This window comes from Heterocephalus glaber, unplaced genomic scaffold (assembly GCF_053883595.1).
Source record: "Heterocephalus glaber isolate CG9 unplaced genomic scaffold, H.glaber_assembly_v1.0 deba00001564, whole genome shotgun sequence".
NCBI classification, from domain to species: domain Eukaryota; kingdom Metazoa; phylum Chordata; class Mammalia; order Rodentia; family Bathyergidae; genus Heterocephalus; species Heterocephalus glaber.
In genome coordinates, this window is record NW_028258351.1 from 13,290,438 (window position 1) to 13,310,956 (window position 20,519).

The 20,519-nt window shown below is 39.7% G+C and overlaps 1 protein-coding gene and 1 pseudogene across 2 annotated transcripts in view; one reads left to right on the top strand and one right to left on the bottom strand.

Moving 5' to 3' along the window:
* Ywhae (tyrosine 3-monooxygenase/tryptophan 5-monooxygenase activation protein epsilon) overlaps nucleotides 1–20,519 on the bottom strand; it is a 54,924-nt gene that overhangs the window by 18,335 nt on the left and 16,070 nt on the right. The window lies entirely within an intron of this gene.
* Nucleotides 18,702–19,372, top strand: LOC110344363 (sorcin pseudogene; annotated as a pseudogene).

The window sequence follows — 20,519 nt, forward strand, 5'->3', positions numbered from 1 at the left end:
AATTGCACTGTAAAAGTGGCATTCTATTAACATTTATACTTCAATAAAGCTGACTGTTGAATATGCAATTCATTCACCGATGCACAATTTGGTCTAAGCTAGTCTTGAACAAAGGCTGATGCCAGGTGTGGTGGCACACACTTGTAATCCCAGCCACACACTTGCAATCCCAGCACTCAGAAGGTTGAGCCAAGAGGATATCTTTTCTGTTGTTTTCTGATTTTTAAGACAAGATCTCACTCTGTCATTCAAACTTGTGGAGATCCTCAAGTGCTGGGATTACAAGTGTCTACCATCACGCCTGGCAGGAAGATACCTTACCTTTGTGTTCAAGGCCAGCCTGGGCTACTCAGTAAATTCAAGGCTACCCTGGATTATGTAGCAAGACCCTGACAAACAAAAAGGTTGAATTTACATGTAACAGGGCCCGGGATTTAGCTCAGTGGTGCTGCCGCCTGCCTCACAAACCCTAAACACAAGGTCCGGAGTTCCATCCCCACCATCAAAAAAAGAAAGTAACAGAGGTATTTCCAAACTAGTTTGTATTTTCAAAAACCAACAAGTCATCCAGCACTTAGGAGGCTGAAGCAGGAGGATCACCATGAGTTCAAGGCCAGCCTGGGCTACACAGTGAGTTCAAAGCCAGCTGAATTACATAGTGAAACCTTGTCTTAAAAACAAACAGGGCCCGGGATTTAGCTCAGTGGTCCAACTGCCTCGAGTTCAATCCCCTGTACCAAAACAAACAAACAAAACCACCACTGTGTCAAACATACTTGAGTGGGCCAGGGATTTACCTCAGTGGCGCTGTGCTTCGTCCTAAGTTTGATCCCCGTACCAAAACAAAAACAAAATAACCCAAAAAATAAAAACAGAAAACTTGAGGACCAGTAAAGCAATTTTCTAATTGGTCATAAAATATTCAATGATCTATTTCTGAGTACTACTACAAACGATTTTTTTTCCTTCACTTTGATGTCTTAGACAAATTTTCAACAATGAACTTTGTGTGGTGCTAAGGATTAAACTGAGGACCTCCAACGTGCCAGTCAAGCCCTTTACCACTGAGCTACATGCTCAGCCAAGAATCCCACACACACATTGAGGGTTGAACCTAGGCCCTTTGCACTAAGCCACATAACCCCCCTTTTTGGAGACACGGTCTTGCTAAATTGCCCAGGTGGGCTAAAAATCCCAATCCTCCTGTCTCAGCCTCCCAGAGGTGTAGTTTTTACCTGTGTAGGCCATTGTGCCCAGCAAATATTTTTATATTTCAAGGGGAACACCTACTGTTCTACACTCAACTATGTGACTACTTCGTTCATACGTCAACAAAACAATACAGAAGGCTGCAGGAAAACTACAGGAGTATTTATCCTTTCATTAAATAATAGCTTTATGGCTATACCGTATATACTCATAACAATTCACCTATTTAATGTATAAGTCAATGGTTTTTAGTATATTCACAAGATTATACAACCATCACCACAATCAATTTTAGAGCACTTTCATCTATTTGAAAAAGGTCCAAACCCATTACCAGTCATGTGTCATTTATCTCAAAACCGAACTACAGCCCACCGATGTACTTTCTCTATAGATGCCTATTCTAGACATTTCATGTAAATAGAACCATGTGGTGGCCTTTGGTGACTGGCTTCTTTAATCAAGCATGTTTTCAAAGATTTATCCAGTGTAACAGAACTTCATTATATGAACAGATATTCTATTTATGTATTTAACTGTTAGTTTATGGGATTGCTTGGGTTGTTTCTACTTTGTGGTCATTATAAATAATGCTGCTATGAACATTCATTGTAAGTGTATGTGCAAGTGTATACTCTCCTTTCTCAGGTACAAATGTAAGCATGGAGCTTCAGAGTCATATGGAGGAAGGACATGTCAAGCTGTTTTCTACAGAAGCCAGCCCATTTATTCTTTTTTTTTTTTCCAGGCCATTTATTCTTACCAATAACAGATTCTAATCTTTCCACATCTTCATCAAACTTCCCCTCCCATACTGGGGATTGAACACAGTGACATTTACCAGTGAGGTACATCCCTAACACTTTTTCAGACAGGATCTCACTATACTGTCCATGATGGCCTCAAACTGGTAATTGATCATCCTATATTTTTTTAAACTAAGGAGGGGGTGGGGGGTGGGGAGCTAGGAATTTAACTTGGCCTCATCCAGGCTAGTCAAGCACTCTACTACTGAGCTTCATCCCAACCTCTCATTATGTTTTTGATTTGTATTTCCTCGATGGGTAATGAATGATGTTACATATTTTTTCATGTCCTAAATTATTAGCCACTTCTTTATTTTGGAGAAATGCCTAATGAAATATTCTGCCCAGTATTTATTCATTTATTTATTATACTGGGGATCGAACCCAGCGACTTCTCAATGAACTACATTTCTAGCTCCTTTAAATTTTCTATATTTTGAGACATAGTCTCATTAGGTTGCTCAGTCTCTTTTTTTTTTTTTTTTTTTTTTTTTTTTTTTGGTGCCAGGGATCGAACTCAGGTCCTTGAGCTTGCGCAGCAGGCGGCAAAACCACTGAGCTAAATCCCAGGCCCTGCTGCCCATTATTTAACCAGTATTCTTTGTTTGTTTTTTGAGTCAGGGTCTTCCTAGGTAGTTCAGACTAGCCTTGAACTCATCCAGGCTGGCCTCCAATTTGTGGCAATCCTCCTGCCTCAGCCTCCCAAGTGCTGGGATTGCAGGATTCTCAAGTGCAGGTTGGTACAACATCCAGCCAACCAACATTTATTAACTTGATTTATAAATTAATGACATGAGTTATTCATTTCTAAGATTCCAATGAATTCTTCTTCACTCCTTCAGGAATTATTTGTTTGTAGTTGGGGATTGGACCCAAGGCCTTCCCACTGAGCTACATTCCCAGCCCTTTTAATTTTGACATAAGATCTTGCTAAACTGCCCAGTCAGGACATCAGGACATGAACTTGTAATCCTTCTGCCTCAGCCCATGTCCTAGTATTACAAGCATTCCCCACTGTCCTCAGTTCTCCATTCCTTTAGGTAGCAGATCAAGAAATAGTACCTCTTCTCCCAAACGTCTATAGCCAGTCTTTTGTGCCAATTAGAACAAATTATGATTGCAATGAAGCATTCTTAAGATGACATGAATGTCATCATTATCCTTTTAACAGAAGCAACCCTAACTATAATGTATCCCAAAAGCCATAAAGGAAAGCTGATTTATCCCATGCTCCAGATTAACAATGCTGTTAAAACCTCCATTATGGGCCAAGGATTTAGCTCAGTGGTGCTGCAAGGACTTGAGTTCAATTCCAATACAAAAAAAATAAATAGCTGGGGATTTAGTTCAGTGGTTCTGCCGCCTGCCTCGCAAGCACAAGGTCCCGAGTTCAATCCCCAGTACCAAAATCAAAACATAACAAAACAAAACAACCAAATAAATAAATAAATAAAAATAAACTTCCATCAACACAGGATTAACACCAACTATTATATTCACATAAAATTCCTCAGCACAGCTACCATTTCACAACATTTTCTTTGCAGCAAGTATTTTTTCAATGTGACATAGCCAGACGTGGTGGTGCATGCCTGTAACCCTGGCACCCAGGAGAGGCTGAGGCAGGAGGATCGCAGTGAGTTTAAGGCCAGCCTGAACTGCATAGCAAGACCCTGTCTCCCCCCCCCCAAAAAAAACCAATCTGTAATTATGGTTATAATGGCAGGTGGTTACATGAGGTTTGTGTAATGAAATATATTTTCTGAGATTTTTTTAATTTCTTTTTTTTTTTTGGTACCAGCAATCAAACTCAGGGCCTTGCACTTGACAGGCAGGCGCTGGTACTGCTGAGCTACACCCCTCTCCCCTTTTTTGAGACAGGGTCTCCCTATGTCATTCAGGCTGGCCTTGAACCCACACCTCATTAGAGGTGTGCCACCATCCCTGGGCTCTCAGACTTTTGATAGTTTAAGGGCAATGGAGTGGCTGACTGAAAATCACCACTGCTGTATAAATTCTGCAACACTCAAACTGCATTTTTTTTTTTTTAAAACATACTAAAGGGCCGGGGATTTAGCTCAGTGGTGCCAGCGCCTGCCTCGCAAGTGCAAGGTTCCCAGTTCGATCCCTGGTATCCAAAAAAAGAATATATAAAACATAGTAAAGCTGTTGTTTTTCAGATCTCCACTTTAACAGCCTAATAATATAAAGTAGGATAGAAAAAAAAGGTAGAAAGATGAGGAAACTCATAATTTTTAAATTGTACTTTTAGCAAGATTGCAGCTTCAGGTTACCCATACATTCATCCTTATCTTTACTCCATAGGCTTGTATCTCGCTTATTACATCCAAATCCCTCAAAGATAGTACAAGTTCATAAATTCATCTAGTTGATAAGGTAAAGGGCAGCAACCTGAATTTAAGATGAAGAAACAGGTTCCAAAGACTCAAAGAATGTTTTGCAAAACACCTTAGATTCCCCATCCTTAAAAACATCTCAATTCTGCTGCCTGCCTCGCAAGCACAAGGTCTGAAGTTTGATCCCTGGTACCAAAAAAGCAAAACAAAACAAAACATGTATCTCAAGACCACACACATATCCCCAATTCTGAGTGTGTACTTCTTTATGCCTGATAAAGACATTCTATGGCTGTCACTGACAGGTTTTGAAAATTCCTTTTTTCTGTGATGACACTCTACCTACTCAAAGCCAGGCATGGTAGTGCCATTGCAATCTCACGACTCAGGAGGCTGAGGCAGGAGGGCTGCCTCAAGTTTGAGGCCAGCATGGGCTACACAGTGAGTTCAAGAACATAGTTGAGACCCTGATTCAAAAAAAAAAAAAAGAACCTACTCCATGGGACAAATTGAGGTTCCCAATTTCCTCTGTGGGGGACCCCCTCCGGCCATGTCTGATAACAGACATCCACTACATGGAACAAGCTTGTGTCTAGGACACCTCTGTGTATTACTGCCAGGAGAGTCAAACATCTTTCCCCCTTGATACCCCCCTCATGGGGGGGAGCACGCTTGCAAGGCAGGCACGATGCCACTGTCCCCTTGATTTTAATTTAGCTTTCATTCTTGGCTGTGCTTTCTGAAATATTTACAGACTCATTCAAACTCATTCACAAATGAGTTACTAGGAATGGCTCCAAATGTTCAGCACGTATTAATACATTCAACCTTATCATAAGTCCTTTGAAATCAATAACAGTATTATCTCCATTTTATACAAAGAATATGGAGATTAAACTTGCTCAAAATCACAAATTCATTGGACTATGACCCAGGTTATACAATTCCAGAGTTGTACTTTAATTTAATCACACTGTTTCAGATTTGAATTTGCACTCCCCTGTATGGCAATCCCTTTGTTTTTATAACAAATGTGAGGGCTAGAAATACAACTCAGTAGAAGAGCATTTGCCAAGCAGGGCAAGGCCTTGGGACTGATTCCCAATAACACACACAACACCCCCACAACAGAGGCAAGGGGGTGAGAGTGAAAACTCACAGGTAAAAGCAGTTGCACAGCATGTGTGAGGGTGGGAAGGAAAGGAGGGAAGCCAAGAAAAGGTGGGTGTGAAGAAGGGCGGAAGGACCAACTAAAACTGGTTTTAATGACCAGAGGCACAGCTTTACTAAATTAAAATGTGGTTTATTTCTGCTTAACACATTCCTACCGCTAGCTTGAACCACTGACAGTACATGCACAACAGTCCCATCATGGGCTGGGGATTTAGCTCAGTGGTTCCGGCACCTGCCTCGCAAGCGCAAGGTCCCGAGTTCGATCCCCGGTACCAATAAAAAAAAGTCCCATCAGGCCACATGGGGCAGTCCCATTAAGTGGTACGAACCACTCCACAGGACACTCATGCCTATATAGCCCCCTCATGAGTGTGTTGAAACACATTTTTCCTCCTAGTGGTTAAGTTTCAGACCATTATCTCTAAAAAGCTTAATACTCATAACTCTAATATCTCTACATCAACATCCCAATGAACTGTCTTTGCCAGCTGGGAAAATAAGTGCTGAGTTTCAACAGTCATTTTTAATCTCATAAAGCGGTACCCCCTCCCCCAAACCAACCTGAAAGGGCTTTTGGTAGGCAAACTGACAAACTAACCAAAAAGCTCAATTCTATAGTTTCTAAAAACCACTGGCTTACAAGTGCAGCAAATTTTTAGAAAAAGTGCTTTATAGGGGTGTTCAACACCCATGGTTATTTTTTAGGAGTTATTTCTATTCATGAATTATTAATTTTAATTTTATGAGTTTTATTTTATTAATGTGTTAACAGGAAAATATCAATAAAATATTAATTTTAAATATATAATGTATATAAACATCAACATTACCTGCTTACAAGATCTAAAAAAACAGCAGAAATAAATTCCCATGTGAACTATAATGAAAATACAAACAAAACTCTACCACAGAAATAATCTTTACCTCACAATTATCATTCCTAAGAGTTTTCACACATAAGAATACCATGTTCCAGGGCTGGGGATTTAGCTCAGTGGTTTTGCCGCCTGCTGCGCAAGGGCAAGGACATGAGTTCAAACCCCGGTACAAAAAAAAAAAAAAAAAGACCCAGAGAATAGCATGTTCCATATGTAAGTACTGCTTACACTGATTACACGTGTTTTGTTTTCCTGTCCTCTTTGGTAGGATATACTTGACATCCTGCTGGTCTTTCTTAGGAGGTTCTTGTGATGGTTCAACTGTCTGTTCCAGAATTTTTTTGAGGAGTTCTTTGGGCAGACACATATTGTTCTTCCTCTGTTCTAATTGATCATTTATCAATTCCGGTCCCAACCCTTTAAGAAAATTTCTCGTGACATTTTGTCCTTGTTTTCTTTGTAAACTATGAAATTATTTATGCCTGACATGTTTGGGATCCAGTAAAACAAAACCATTTGTTAAGGCTTTGTGTTTCAAGTAACATCATAGTTGCTGCATAACTCATCAACATCTACTCTGCCTTTCATTTTGTTGTAAAATGTGACCATTTCTGGCTATGTTTGTGTGTTAAGGATTCACTATCCATCGTTTTGTTTTGAAACAGGGTCTTCCTATGTAGTCCAAGCTAGCCTGGAACTCACTACGTAAGCAGAGGATCCTCTTGCCTCAGCTTCTGGAGTGCTGGGATTACAGGCGTGGACCACTATGCCCATTCACACTATCAAGCTTATCATCATGGTGTAATGTGGACAGTATCAATACTACTTTTTCTTCACCTTATGGGAGAGGCCAATGCTGTATCTTTCTGAACTACAAAGAGTGTATTACACATTTCTTTACCGTGAACCTGCAACATGTTTTCAGGAATCTCAGCTTTGTTCTTACAAACAGTTCCTGTACTGGTCAACTGTTCTTTTAGCAAATCAGTAATTCATGAATCAACTTTTTTTTTTTTTTTTTTTTTTGGTACCAGGGATCAAACTTGGGACCTTGCGCTTTCAAAGCAGGAGCCAGAACCACTGGGCTAAATCCCCGGCCATCATGAATCAACTATTGAATGTGACATTTCGGTTGCTTTTTGAAATAGGTGCAACAAGTCTGTTCAAAAAATCATATGGTTTATTACTGCACAAAGAAAAGACCTGTGGCTAAGTCCAGGATAAATTTCTAAATTCAAGATGTAAAAATGTCTTCACATCTACCAGGGCATGCATATATAAATCCCCGGCCCGGGGACATATATTTTTATACCATATTTGGAAGATTTACTTGGCATATATTGCCAAAAGCTTCAACGACCTCAAAACAATGCAAGTTGTTCATCAATTGTCACGTATTTGGGCAATGTATAAATTGCTTGACAGTTTGAAACAAAGCTTTCAACAAATGCGCAAATAGCCATATTGTTGGATTTATTCCTTTCTTGGCGGGTCTTTTTGTCATAAAAATGTAGGTAATTTTATAGGAAACCAAATCTCTTGAGTGTCATTATTGTTTTAAAAATCTCAACACCAGGGGCCGGGGATTTAGCTCAGTGGTTTCGCTGCCTGCTGTGCAAGCACAAGGACGTGAGTTTGAACCCTGGTACCAAGAAAAAAAAAATCTCAACACATCTGTCACTTCTCCATAAATCTTTTAGATTCTGTTCATTAGAATGATAAAGTCCCGCTGAAGGGTTTTAGTTCAGATAGTGAGGTGTCATGATCAATATATTTTTGAGCATTACTATTGATGCATACAATGTTTTCTTATACTGCATCATTAGCGTATTTCAAGCCATCTTGTAGCATTATTATCTGTTACAAACAATTTCCAACATTGAATCACAGTGTTGGCATTCTGTCCAATAGGTTTCACCACAGGCAAGAACCTAGTAACATTTTCTGGCCTTATTCTAATGTTGATCATTCAGGTATACATGACCATTTTGTAGCATTTTGAGTAGTCAAATACTTATTTACATTACTGTTTTCTTTCTCATCTGAATCAAGATCTTCATTCGGTACTTCTGTCATATCTCTATCTGTCATATTTGTCATATCTTGCTAACTTCTTTGGCTTACAAGATCCAAATCATTGGTAGCCAAGTCACCTGATGACTCACTTTCAACCTCCTCCCAAAGTTGTGAAAGTGGATTTTTCATGTGATGTACTAAATTGGGCTAATTCTACAAAAAAAAAGTCAAAGAGGGCTGGGGATTTAGCTCAGTGGTTCCACCGCCTGACTCGCAAGCTCAAGGTCCCGAGTTCGATCTCCAGCACCAAAAAAAAGTCAAAAGAAGTGCCAGGGATTCAGCTCAGTGGTTTCACTGCCTGCTGCGCAAGTGCAAGATCCCCAGTACCAAAAAAAAAAGTCAAAAGAAAGTGTTTAATGACAAATTTAATACACAAAAACAGAACACGGCACATGTGGGTACAACTCACCCATTTACAGTTTGGCACATGTATACACCTTGCTGTTTATTGTATCAAGTCGGTAAGTACAAAGATCGCTTCCTATATTCCAACAGTGCAGCTACTGAGATGCACAGCTGGCTACTGTTATGCTAAAGTACATATTTTCCTTAGAAAAGCATGGTATGGGCATCTGTGACCTGTTAAGAAGAACCGAGTAATATACCTCGGACTAAACCATTTAAGGCCATATCCTTAACTTCTCCTAACAACAACAAAAACCATGAAAGTTTGTCAGCTATTAGAATTAACTAATTTTAAAGACAGAAATCTTTTTTTTTTGGTACCAAGGATTGAACTCAGGACCTAGGGCTTGCAAGAAAGGTGGCAGCACCACTGAGCTAAATCCCCAGCCCTAAAAATCTTAAACTAAGTGTTTTGCCTTAAGTCACAAAATCCAAACAATCTAACTTAAGAGCCTGCACTCTTTAACTGCCACACCTGATGGACTTCATAAAGAAAGTTCCACCACAAAGTCTTCAGTCCAGGAACAGTGAAGTTATACACACTAAGGAAAGAAAAACACAGTAACAGACACTGCTTTAAATAAGTTCTGACACTTGAAATTCTGTAGTGTCACTTGAAATTCTGCAGAATTCTTGTGTTTGCTTTGCAGGAGGGTTATCAACAGGCCAATGACCCTTAAGAGGCTTGGAAACTAGTCATCCTTTTAGTTCAAATTTAAATGTGTGGGGAACCCAGGGCCTGCACACTGTGCTACACTCCCAGCCTTTTTGAGACAGGGTTTCCCTAAGTTCCTCACGTGGGACTCTAACTTGTGATCCTACCTACATCTGCCAAGTGCTGGGAATGCAGGCATACACCCACCACTTTGCCTAGCTTCAAATTTAAATGTCTTAATATGTGAAAACTTTCTGTGCTCTCACCCATTTGTGTTCAGAATCAGTATTTGTCTCCCCATCAAATATTACCTTCCTATAGGCCATGAACTGTATCTCCATATCTATATTCCCAGAAGAGCAGTATTTAATGATACAAAAGACAGCGCCATATTTGATAAAAGGATCAAGAAGCTAGGATGAACTGTTAAGAGACTGACATATTTTAATGGGCTTGACTACATCCTAGGTAAGTGAAATCTGTTTAAGGCCCCTCCCACACTCCAATAAAGACAGATAATCCTTTCTGGGCAATTTCAATAGACCCTGTTACTACAGCCCATTTTATTTAATGGGCAATTTTACCTGTTCCTAAACTCTCTAAGACCCAATCATTTGGAGAGCTGAGATCGGCTCATCAAATATACAATTACAGGAAAACTTAGTATACGTGTCCTATGTTACCAGTTTACCAAAAAGGCCTACACAGATGTTATTACCAATTAAGGCTACAACATCTATAGAGACATTACATAAATATTCTATAATCTAGGGCTGGGGATTTAGCTCAGTGGTTTTGCCGCCTGCTTCACAAGCACAAGGCCCCCGAGTTCGATCCCCAATACCAAAATAAATAAATAAATAAATAAATAATCTGATTATTTGGGGGGGGTTTGTTTTTTTGGTACTGGGAATCGAACTCGGGACCTTGCATTTGTGAGGCAGGCACCGGAACCAATGAGCTAAATCCCCGGCCCTATAATCTGATTTTTAATCCTGTACATGAAATACAGTGCTACCTTGGTTAACAAAAATTCTTTTCATGATTACGGTTGCAAACCAAATTGGATGTAAACCGAATCAAATTCAATGGTTAGGTTCAACATTGATCTTATGGGGAAATCTGATTTGGTTTGCAACCAACTCAGCTTGTGACCAGAACCACAGAAAGAATTAAGTTCACAAACCAAGCGAGCTATCCCTGTAACTAAAGGACAACCAATAATATGTCCTAATACAAAAATCAAGGACCAAGCACAGTGGTGCATACCTGTAATCCAGAATCTACTGAGGCTGAGGCAGGAGGCAGAAGGATGACAAATTAAGAGGCCAGCCTGGGCAATTTTTTTTTTCCAAGTTCCTTTTTTTTCCCCTTTTTTAACAAAACTTGTATTGGTACGTTTTAGATACACATAAAACATTCATCGCCGGGAATTTAGCTCAGTGGTTCCAGCGCCTGTCTCACAAGCACAAGGCCCTGAGTTCAATTCCCAATACAAAAAAAACGAAAAACACAATCATCATAGGGAATTTGTACCACTACATGATGTACCTTGCTGCTTCTTTTCCCCACCCCTCCCATATACAAAAGCTTTGTTTCCATTTTTTCCTTCGATTTTTCTTGTCCCTTCTTTCCTTTCCCCTCCCCACTCCCTTGTTGCCCTTGAACATTTTCTTCCCATTTCCAGCCTGGGCAATTTAGCAAGATCCTATCTCCAAAAAAAGAACAGTCTAGGGAGGTAGCATAGTGGTAAAGTGCTTCCCTAGGAAACAATCCCCAGTACTAAAACAGTCATCTGAAGATACCGTGAGAACCTTAATATAATCTAGACATCTTGATTTGTCTACTATAGAGTATCAAAAAAGGGTAGATAATGGGCTATAATTTGTCTCATATGGAAAAGTGGCTACTTAGTCTAAGGGAGAAAGAAAAGGGGAGAAATAAAACGCATCACAACATGATGAGACAGGAGACCACAAGTTTCAGTTCAGCCAAGGATCCCGTCTCAAAATAAAAAGGGGGTGCAATTGGGGACATAGTTCAGTGTGAAGAGCTAGAGGGGTTCAATCCCCAACGCCCCCCCAACACACAGACTTGATTACCAAAATAAGGGCCTCTCAGGCTCATTTAGTACTAGACAGTTAAGGGGGAAATGGAGTTCTCAGTGGGGCTTGGTGGCTGACTCATGTAATCCCAACATTGGGAGGCTGGAACAGAAGAATTGAGTCTATAGCTGAGAAACTTATGGAAACCCAGTCTTGGCCGGGGATTTAACTCAGTGGTTTCACTGCCTGCTGCGCAAGCGCAAGGACCCGAGTTCGATCCCCGGTACCAAAAAAAAAGAAAGAAACCCAGTCTCAAAAAATAAAAAGGGCTAGGGGCCTGGAATTTAGATGTGGTTCCGACACCTGCCTGGCAAGCGGAAGGTCCAGAGTTAAAAAAAAGATGAGAGAGTCAGAGAAAGAGAGAGACAGACAGATATCCAAGACAGTAAGAGATGTAAGATAAACTTATTTCTAGTTTGCAAGTCTACTAATATATCAAATGGAACTACTACTTATCTTAAGAACTGAGGCAGAACTATCATATAAGTGCCCATGTAAATTGTAAAGCTGTAAAATTCACCTCTTTACTGAGAATGGTTTTCTTTTTTTGGTACCCAGGATTGAACTCGGGTCCTTGCGCTTGCGAGGCAGGCAGCAAAACCACTGAGCTAAACCGCTGGCCCAAATTCACCTCTTTATAAAAATCACCTCAGTAAAAATCCCCATGGACCATTCATCGGCTTACTAGGCATGGCTGTTTGAAATTTTTAGTTCTGAATTTATCAGAACATGTTTTAGAGCAGGACATGGTGGCACATCTAATCTCAGCACAGAAGCTAAGGCTGAAGGATCACCATACATTCAAAACCAGCCTGAGTTCAAGGACAGCCTGAACTACATGCCTGAAGATTCTAGAAGGCAAATATCCCTGGATCTCATAAATGAAAATAAATAAATGAAAGCACAAGACAGTAAAATATGTTTTAAGCCTTTCTAAAGACTGACAGTTCTGGCCAGCCACAGTAGCCCCTACCTATAACCCCACAACTCTGCAAGGCTGAGGCAGGTGGACTTTGAGTTTGAGGTCAGTCTGGGCTACATAATGATAACCTCTCAAAATAAGTAAATTTAAAAACTGATAGTTCTGAATTGTGAATGAAAATTTTACATTCCAAATAAGTAAGCATGCTTGCAAATCAAATCACTCCCAAAATTTCAGTGGCTTGACACAACAAAAGTTTATTCTTGGCTATATTTGAGGATCCACTTTTTGTAGAGGCATCATTTGGTGATTGAAGCATCTCTGATCAAAGAAGGAAAAGAAATAGTCAAGACATTTAATGACTTCATTTTTTTTAATGCTGTGAATGTTTACCATACCTATTTTTACATATATATATATCCTTCTATCAACAGTTATTTTATTTTATTGGTACATTTTAGGTATTTAATGACTTCTGCATGCAGTTACGCATATTTTTTTTTTGGTACCAGGGATCGAACTCGGGTCCTTGCGCTTGTGCAGCAGGCGGCAAAACCACTGAGCTAAATCCCTGGCCCCATATTTTTATTTTAAATTAGGGTCTCACTCTGTAGTTCAGCCTGGCCTTGAACTTTTGGAGATCATCCTAACTCAGCCTCCCTACTAGCCATGTGCCACCATGCTAGACATACACGTACAAAAATTGGGTGTGGTGGCGCACACTTGTAATCCCTGAGGCAGGAGGATCACTGAGTTGAAGGCCAACCTGAACTACACAGTGAAACCCTGTCTCAAAAAACTAGAAAGGTCAGAGACAAACCAATCATGGTCAATTAATGAAAACTAAAGATTGGCTATAATTAACATTAAATTAACAAATTGAACAGACCCAAATTAAATTGTTTTCATTGTATTGGGAGAAATAGTATATGTCAAGGGAAAAATTTCCAAAGTACTAAATTCTAAGGAATTTGTCATATGAACCTCTACTTAAGCAGATTTCAAATAAATATCTGAGGTCTCATAAAGTGAGCTGAAGGCATTTCTGCAGAAAGCTAACAAATGTGTCTCTCCTCAAGTTCCTTTTAAATAATCTCATGAAGCTTTGACAACATCCAAGGAAAGAATCCAAGTATCAGCAAGGTAAAAATTTTGACAATTACTGGGCCAGGGATTTAGCTCTGTGGTTCTGATGCCTGCCTCGAAAGTGCAAGGACTGAGTTTGATCCCCAGTACCAAAAAAAGGAAAAATAAATAAATAAATAAAAAGAATCATCATCTAAGTCTAATAAACCCTTTTGTGTAACCTGGTTCCATTTTTTCTAACCTAGAATGTTCTTGGGTCTCATATGCTTAATCTCAGATCTGTCTCTTTCACAATATATACAGAAAAATCTCCCTCTCCCATTATTTAATAAACTAAACTTGGGCTGAGAATTTAGCTCAGTGGTTTCGCTGCCTGCTGCACAGGCACAAGGACCCGAGTTTGAGACCCAGTACCAAAAAAAATAAAAAATAAAAAATAAAAAACTAAACTTGTCCTTACTCCCCCTTCTTTAAAATTCCTGTATCACAGAAGCTGGCAACAGTCACTCTTGCTTTTAGCCACAGGTCTCCTAATTAGTACAAAGGCAGCCAAAAGTAATGTATATTAATGAACTACAGCAGAGGTTACAATGCAGTTCAATGATACAGCACTTGCCTAATAAGCGTGAGGCCTTTAGTTGGATCCTTAACCACCAAGGAAAAAAGAATAAGTTACAGTAAACAATCAACTCGCAAGTCTACAAAATATGCAGTAAACTCTTCCAGTAGTTTTTAAATAAGGTTAAATTTGATTGATATATAAAACAAATCTAGGGACTGGGAATTTAGCTCAGTGGTGGCACTGCACCTGCCTCGCAAGCACAAGGTCCTGACTGAGTTCAATCCCCAGAACCTGAAATAAACAAATCTAAAATTATGCTTAATATGCTATATTGATTGGGGGGGGGGGGGGGGTACCGGGGATCGAACTTGGGACCTTGCACTTGCTAGGCAGGGGGCAGAACCACTGAGCTAAATCCTCAGCCCTATATTGATATTTTCATCAACTGAGTTGGAAAAGCAGTTCAGTGGCAGTGCTTGCCTAGCATGTGGTCTCAGAAAAAAACAAAACATTATGTGTTCAGTGGTAAAGCACTTGCCTAATTCCCATAAAGCCTCAAAAGACCAATCTCCAAGGGCCAGGGATTTAGCTCAGTGGTTCCGCTGCCTGCCTCACAAGCACAAGGACCCGAGTTCGATCCCCGGTAACAAAAAAAAAAAAAAAAAAAAAAAAGACCAATATCCAGGAAACCCAAATATTTTTGCAACTATATATTCACAAATTGCCGATATATAAACTGATAGCCTTGCAGAACACAACTGGCATACACATGTCTAAAGATTTATGTTCATTACTTTGACCAGTAATTCTCACTTCTGAGAATCTCTCCTAAGCAGTAATTCAAATGACAGAAAACTATTGTTGGTATATTTCACTGCAGTTACTACATATATGAATTAAAAGTTCAAAATTATGTTATTACATGTTATAAAGCTAATAGAAATATTCAAACCATTCAAAATGTTTTTAAAAAGTCCTTATTACAAAATTAAGTCAAATATTAAAGTCAGCCAATGCAAAAATGGGTATCTGAAATAAAGACACTTCTCAGATGAAGAATTAGAAAAGGCAGGGCCAGGGATTTAGCTCAGTGCTATTGCTCCTGCCTTGCAAGCTCAAGGTCCGGAGTTCAATACCTGATAGCAAAAAAGGGGGAAAAAATGGCAAATAAATATATGAAAAAATGTTCAACATCACTGGTCATTCGAGAGATGCAAATTAAAGCCCCTAAATTTAATTTAAAAAAAAAAAAAGCTGAGATTCTATCTCACTCGAGAAAGAATGGCTATCAAGAAATCAACCAATAACAAATGCTGGCAGGGCTGTGGGGAAAGAGGAACACTGCTCCACTGCTGGTGGGAGTGTAGACTGGTGCAACCACTGTGGAAATCACTGTGATTTCTCAAAGAAATAAAACTAGAGGTTCCTTTTTTTAAAAAATTAGTGATTTTCAATTTTTATATTTAACTGGTATATATTTACAGTACATGATTACACTCCTTGTGGGGAGTTGGTGCATGCACCTAGTAATTTTGGGCCAGGGATTTAGGTCAGTGGTTCCCTTGCTTGCCTCGCAAGCACAAGGACCTGAGTTCGATCCCTGGTACCAAAAAAAAAAAAAATCTTAATCGTTTTATTCATCCCCCCTCCTTCCTTCCCCTCCCCCATCTCACACTCCCATGGTCCCCTTCCCATTTGTCAAAGATCTAGCTCCCTTTTTTTTTTCATTAAGTTTATTGGTACATTTTAGGTACACAATACAGTTACATTCATCATTGGGATCTTGTACCTTTGCATGATGTATCTAGGTTCTTATTTTTTCCCCATTCCCTTGCCCTCCTCCTTCACCACCTCCACCCTTCCCTATTTACAAACACTTTTTCATGTTTTTCCTTTTCTCATATTTTTTCTTTTCCCTTTTCTTTCCCCTACCCCTCCCACTTCTCTACTCCTTTAGACCTTTTCTTCCTATTTCACAATATCAATTATACATTTTGATCCTTATTTATACTTTCAGTTTTTCACACCAGAGAAACTATTCGGTATTTACACGTGTGTCCTCAAGGCCAGGGATTTAGCTCAGTGGTTTTGCTGCCTGCTGTGCAAGCTCAAGGACCCAAGTTCAATCCCAGGTAACAAATATATATATATATATATATATATATATATATATATATATATGGCCTCAATGTGTATCCACTTAAGCTATAAATGTCTCTAGTTTCTCATTCTTTATGGCTGAGTAGTACTCCATTTTATAGAAAAACATCTTCTTTATCCAATCTCCAGTTGATGGGCATTTGGGCTATTTCCAAGTTTTAGTTATTACATACTGTGCCACTATACACATGGGTGAGCATATATCACTGTGGTATGATTCTTTTAATTCTTTTGGGAAGATACCCAGCAGAGGAATATCTGGGTCAAATGGGACTTCTAATCCTAGTTCTTTGAGGTATCTCCATACTGATTTCCACAGTGGTTGCACCAGTTTGCACATCCACCAACAATGAAGAAGAGTTCCTTTCTCCCCACAACCCCACCAGCATGTTATTGGTTGATTTCTTGATAGCAGCCATTCTTACTGAGGTGAGGTGGAATCTCAATGTTGTTTTCATCTGCATCTCTCAAATGACCAGTGATACTCAATATTTTCTCAGACATTTGCCGCTTTTACTTCTTTGTCTGAGAAATGTCTGTTCATTTCAGATGCCCATTTTTGAATTGGGTCTTCATATATATATATTTGGTACTGGGGATCAAACTCAGGCCCTTGCGCTTGCACAGCAGGCAGCGAAACCACTGAGCCAAATCCCCAGCCTGGGTCTTTATATTTGAAGGGTCTGATTTTTTTTGAGTTCTTTATATATTCTAGACAGTACACCTTTGTATGAGGAACAGCTGGTCAACATTTTTTCCCACATTGTAGGTTGTCTCTTAGCTCTGTTGGTGGTTTCTCTTGCAGTGCAGAAGTTTTTTAATAAGATGAGATCCCTGGGCCAGGGTTTTAGCTCAGTGGTTTCAACGCCTGCTGCACAAACGGAAGGACCCAAGTTCGAACCACGGTACCAAAAAAAAAAAAGAGAGAGAGAGATCCCAATTGTTGATTCTTTGGGCTAATTCCCATGCTACTGAGGATTTGTTCATAAGGTTTTTTCCTACGCCAATGTCTTCAAGAGTTCTACCCAACTTATCATCCAGCAAGTTTAGTTTCTGTTTTAATATTTAGATCTTTAATCCACTTTGATTAGAGGTTCCTTTTGACCCAGCTATACCTCTTCTTGATATCTTCCTGAAAGAATTAAAAACATCATACCACAGAAATATATGCACACCCATGTTTATAGCAACACAGTTTATAATAGCTAAATCTTGGAAACAGCCCAAATGCCCATCAACAGATGAGTGGATAAAAAAGATGTGGTTTTTTTATACAATGGAGTACTACTCTGGCATAAAGGATGCACTTCAGACATTTATAGCTAAATGGATGGACCTTGAGACCATACTCTAAGTGAAATAAATCGGACACATGTTTAAATACCACATTGTTTCTCTAGTATGAGAAACAATTTGGGACCAGGGATTTAGCTCAGTGGCACACACACCCCCCGCCCCGCTTTGCAAGCCCAAGGTCCTGAGTTCGATCTCCAATACAAAGATAAAAAAAGAAACAATGTGGAAATAAGGACTGAGATATATGTATAATGAATGTTGGGAAATGAGAAGAAAGCACTCAAATGGGAAGAGGAACAAGAGAGGAGGCAGGGAGAAAGGAAGGGAGCAACAAGACAAAAGTGAAAAATACAAGAAAAAATGGAAACAAAGCTTTTGTACATAGGGAGGGGAGGAAACTTGAGAGGGGGAATGGGATAAAATAAAATTTATTAAAAAAACTATTCAAGGGGCCAGGGATTGACCTCAGTGGTTTCAACACCTGCTGCGCAAGCGCAAGGACCCAAGTTCGAGCCCCAGTATTAAAAACAAACAAAAAAACTATCAAAGAACAGGAAAAAAAGTTATTCATTTTCAGATCAAAAAAATATTAATGGGCCGGGGATTTAGCTCAGCGGTTCCACCAACTGCCTCACAAGCGCAAGGACCCGATTTCGATCCCCAGTACTAAAAAAAAAAGAAAAAATAGGGCTGGGGATTTAGCTCAGTGGTTCTGGCACCTGCCTCACAAGCACAAGTCCCTGAATTTGATCCCCGGTACCAAAAAAAAAAAAAATATTAACAATCCGAGTTCAATCCCTGGTATCAAAAAAAAAAAAAAAAAATTAACATCAGGCATGGTGGTGCACATCTGTAATCCCAGCACTTAAGAGGAGGCTGAGGCAGGACTCTTCGAGTCTGTGACCCTCCTGGACCACATACTGTTCAAGGCCCACCTGAACTGTGCAGAGAGACCATGTCTCAAAAAAGAAAGGAGGGGTGGTGGCGGGGCGGCGGCACGCAGTCTGCGCCATGATATACCCCGGACAACCTGGTGCAGGCAGCAGGTACTACCCAGGCAGGTATGGAGGGATGCCCAGAGCCCCGGCCTTTCCCCTACAGACACAGGATCCACTGTAAGGCTACTTTGCTGCAGTGGCTGGACAGGATGGGCAAATAGATGCTGACGAATTACAGAGATGTCTGATGCAATCGGGCATTACTGGTGGATACAAACCTTTTAACCTGGAGACTTGTCGGCTTATGGTTTTAATGCTGGACAGACATGTCCAGCACCATGGACTTCAGAGTCTAAGGAGCTCTGGGCAGTGCCAAATGGCTGGAGACAGCACTTCATCAGCTTCGACAGCGACCAAAGCAGAACCATGGACCCCCAGGAGCTGCAGAAGCCCCTGACCATGATGGGCATTAGGTTGAATCCCCAAACTGTGAATTCAATTGCAAAACGGTATAGCACCAATGGGAAAAACACCTTTGATGATTATATCGCCTGCTGTGTCAAGCTGAGGGCTCTCACAGATAGCTTTCGAAGATGGGATTCTGGTCATCAAGTTGTTGTGAATTTCTCATATGACAATTTCATTCAGTGTGTCATGACTGTTTAAGTCAAAAGGAAGCTGTCTGAATATAACATTCCAACTGCAGTCCACGTTTGCTTACTCTGCCTTTAGTAACCTGCATAAACTTACATCGCTGCTTTTCCCAACAGCTGTCATAAGATCTATTACTTTACACACAATTAAACTTTTTAGTTTTGATAGTGAATTCCTTGGAACTTTAGTAATATAAAGACAAGTCTATTATATCAATTGGAACTTCCTGGGCCAGGGATTTAGCTCAGTGGTGCCGTTGCCTGCCTCGAAAGCACAAGGTCCTGAGTTCAATCCCTGGTAACAAAAACAAAAACAAAAACAAAACAACAATAAAAAGAACTTCCTTAACTCATTATCAGTCATGCCTTATTTTTATGCCAAACCTCTTTGATATAAATGAGAATGTAGAATTGTAAGGTACATTATATGCTTTTCATTATGAGATATGAAAAACTTATAATTGGGGCTGGGAATTTAGCTCAGTGGTTCTGCCGCCTGCGTCGCAAGCACAAGGTACTGAGTTCGATCCCCGGTACCAAAAAAACCCTTATAATTAAACTACAGCTGGGTAGCTTTCCTCCCCTAGAGGAATGTGGTTGAAAACGTGTGGGGCATTTTTATGTAAATGCTGTAGATCCTCTTGGACACAGAAAACAAACAGGGTCATCAATGTCAGGGTTCACCTTAGTAGAAATTTAGCACAGGTTTTATTTAAATTTACACGTTTTGATGACCTTATCAGTGAACAGGGAACACTGAGTGATTATCTTCTGACTCTTTAATTTTAATGGCAAATACTGTCATCAACTTCACCATCATCCATTCAAACCTTTAACTATACTTAAAAATCTTTTATATTATGAACTTAGCTATTTTTAAAAATTGATAAAAAAGCCCAAGGAAATATATTAAAATATTAACTATGGTTGTTTTTCACTAAACAATTCTAAGTGACTTTAATTCCATTTACATATTTTAGCATTTTCCAAATTTTCTGTATGGATTCTTCCACTTTTTCTCTTTTGGTACCAGGGATCCAACTTGGGTCCTTGTGCTTGCATAGCAGGTGGTGAAACCACTGAGCTAAACCCCTGTCCCATACTTTTAATAATATACAGCAAACCTGGTACCAAAAAAATATGTATAATACACAGCAAAAAACCTGGAATGGGTGTCCCAAAATGTTTACCTGGCCACCACCAATAAGTCGGGCTTGTTCCCTTTCTGCCAGTTTTCT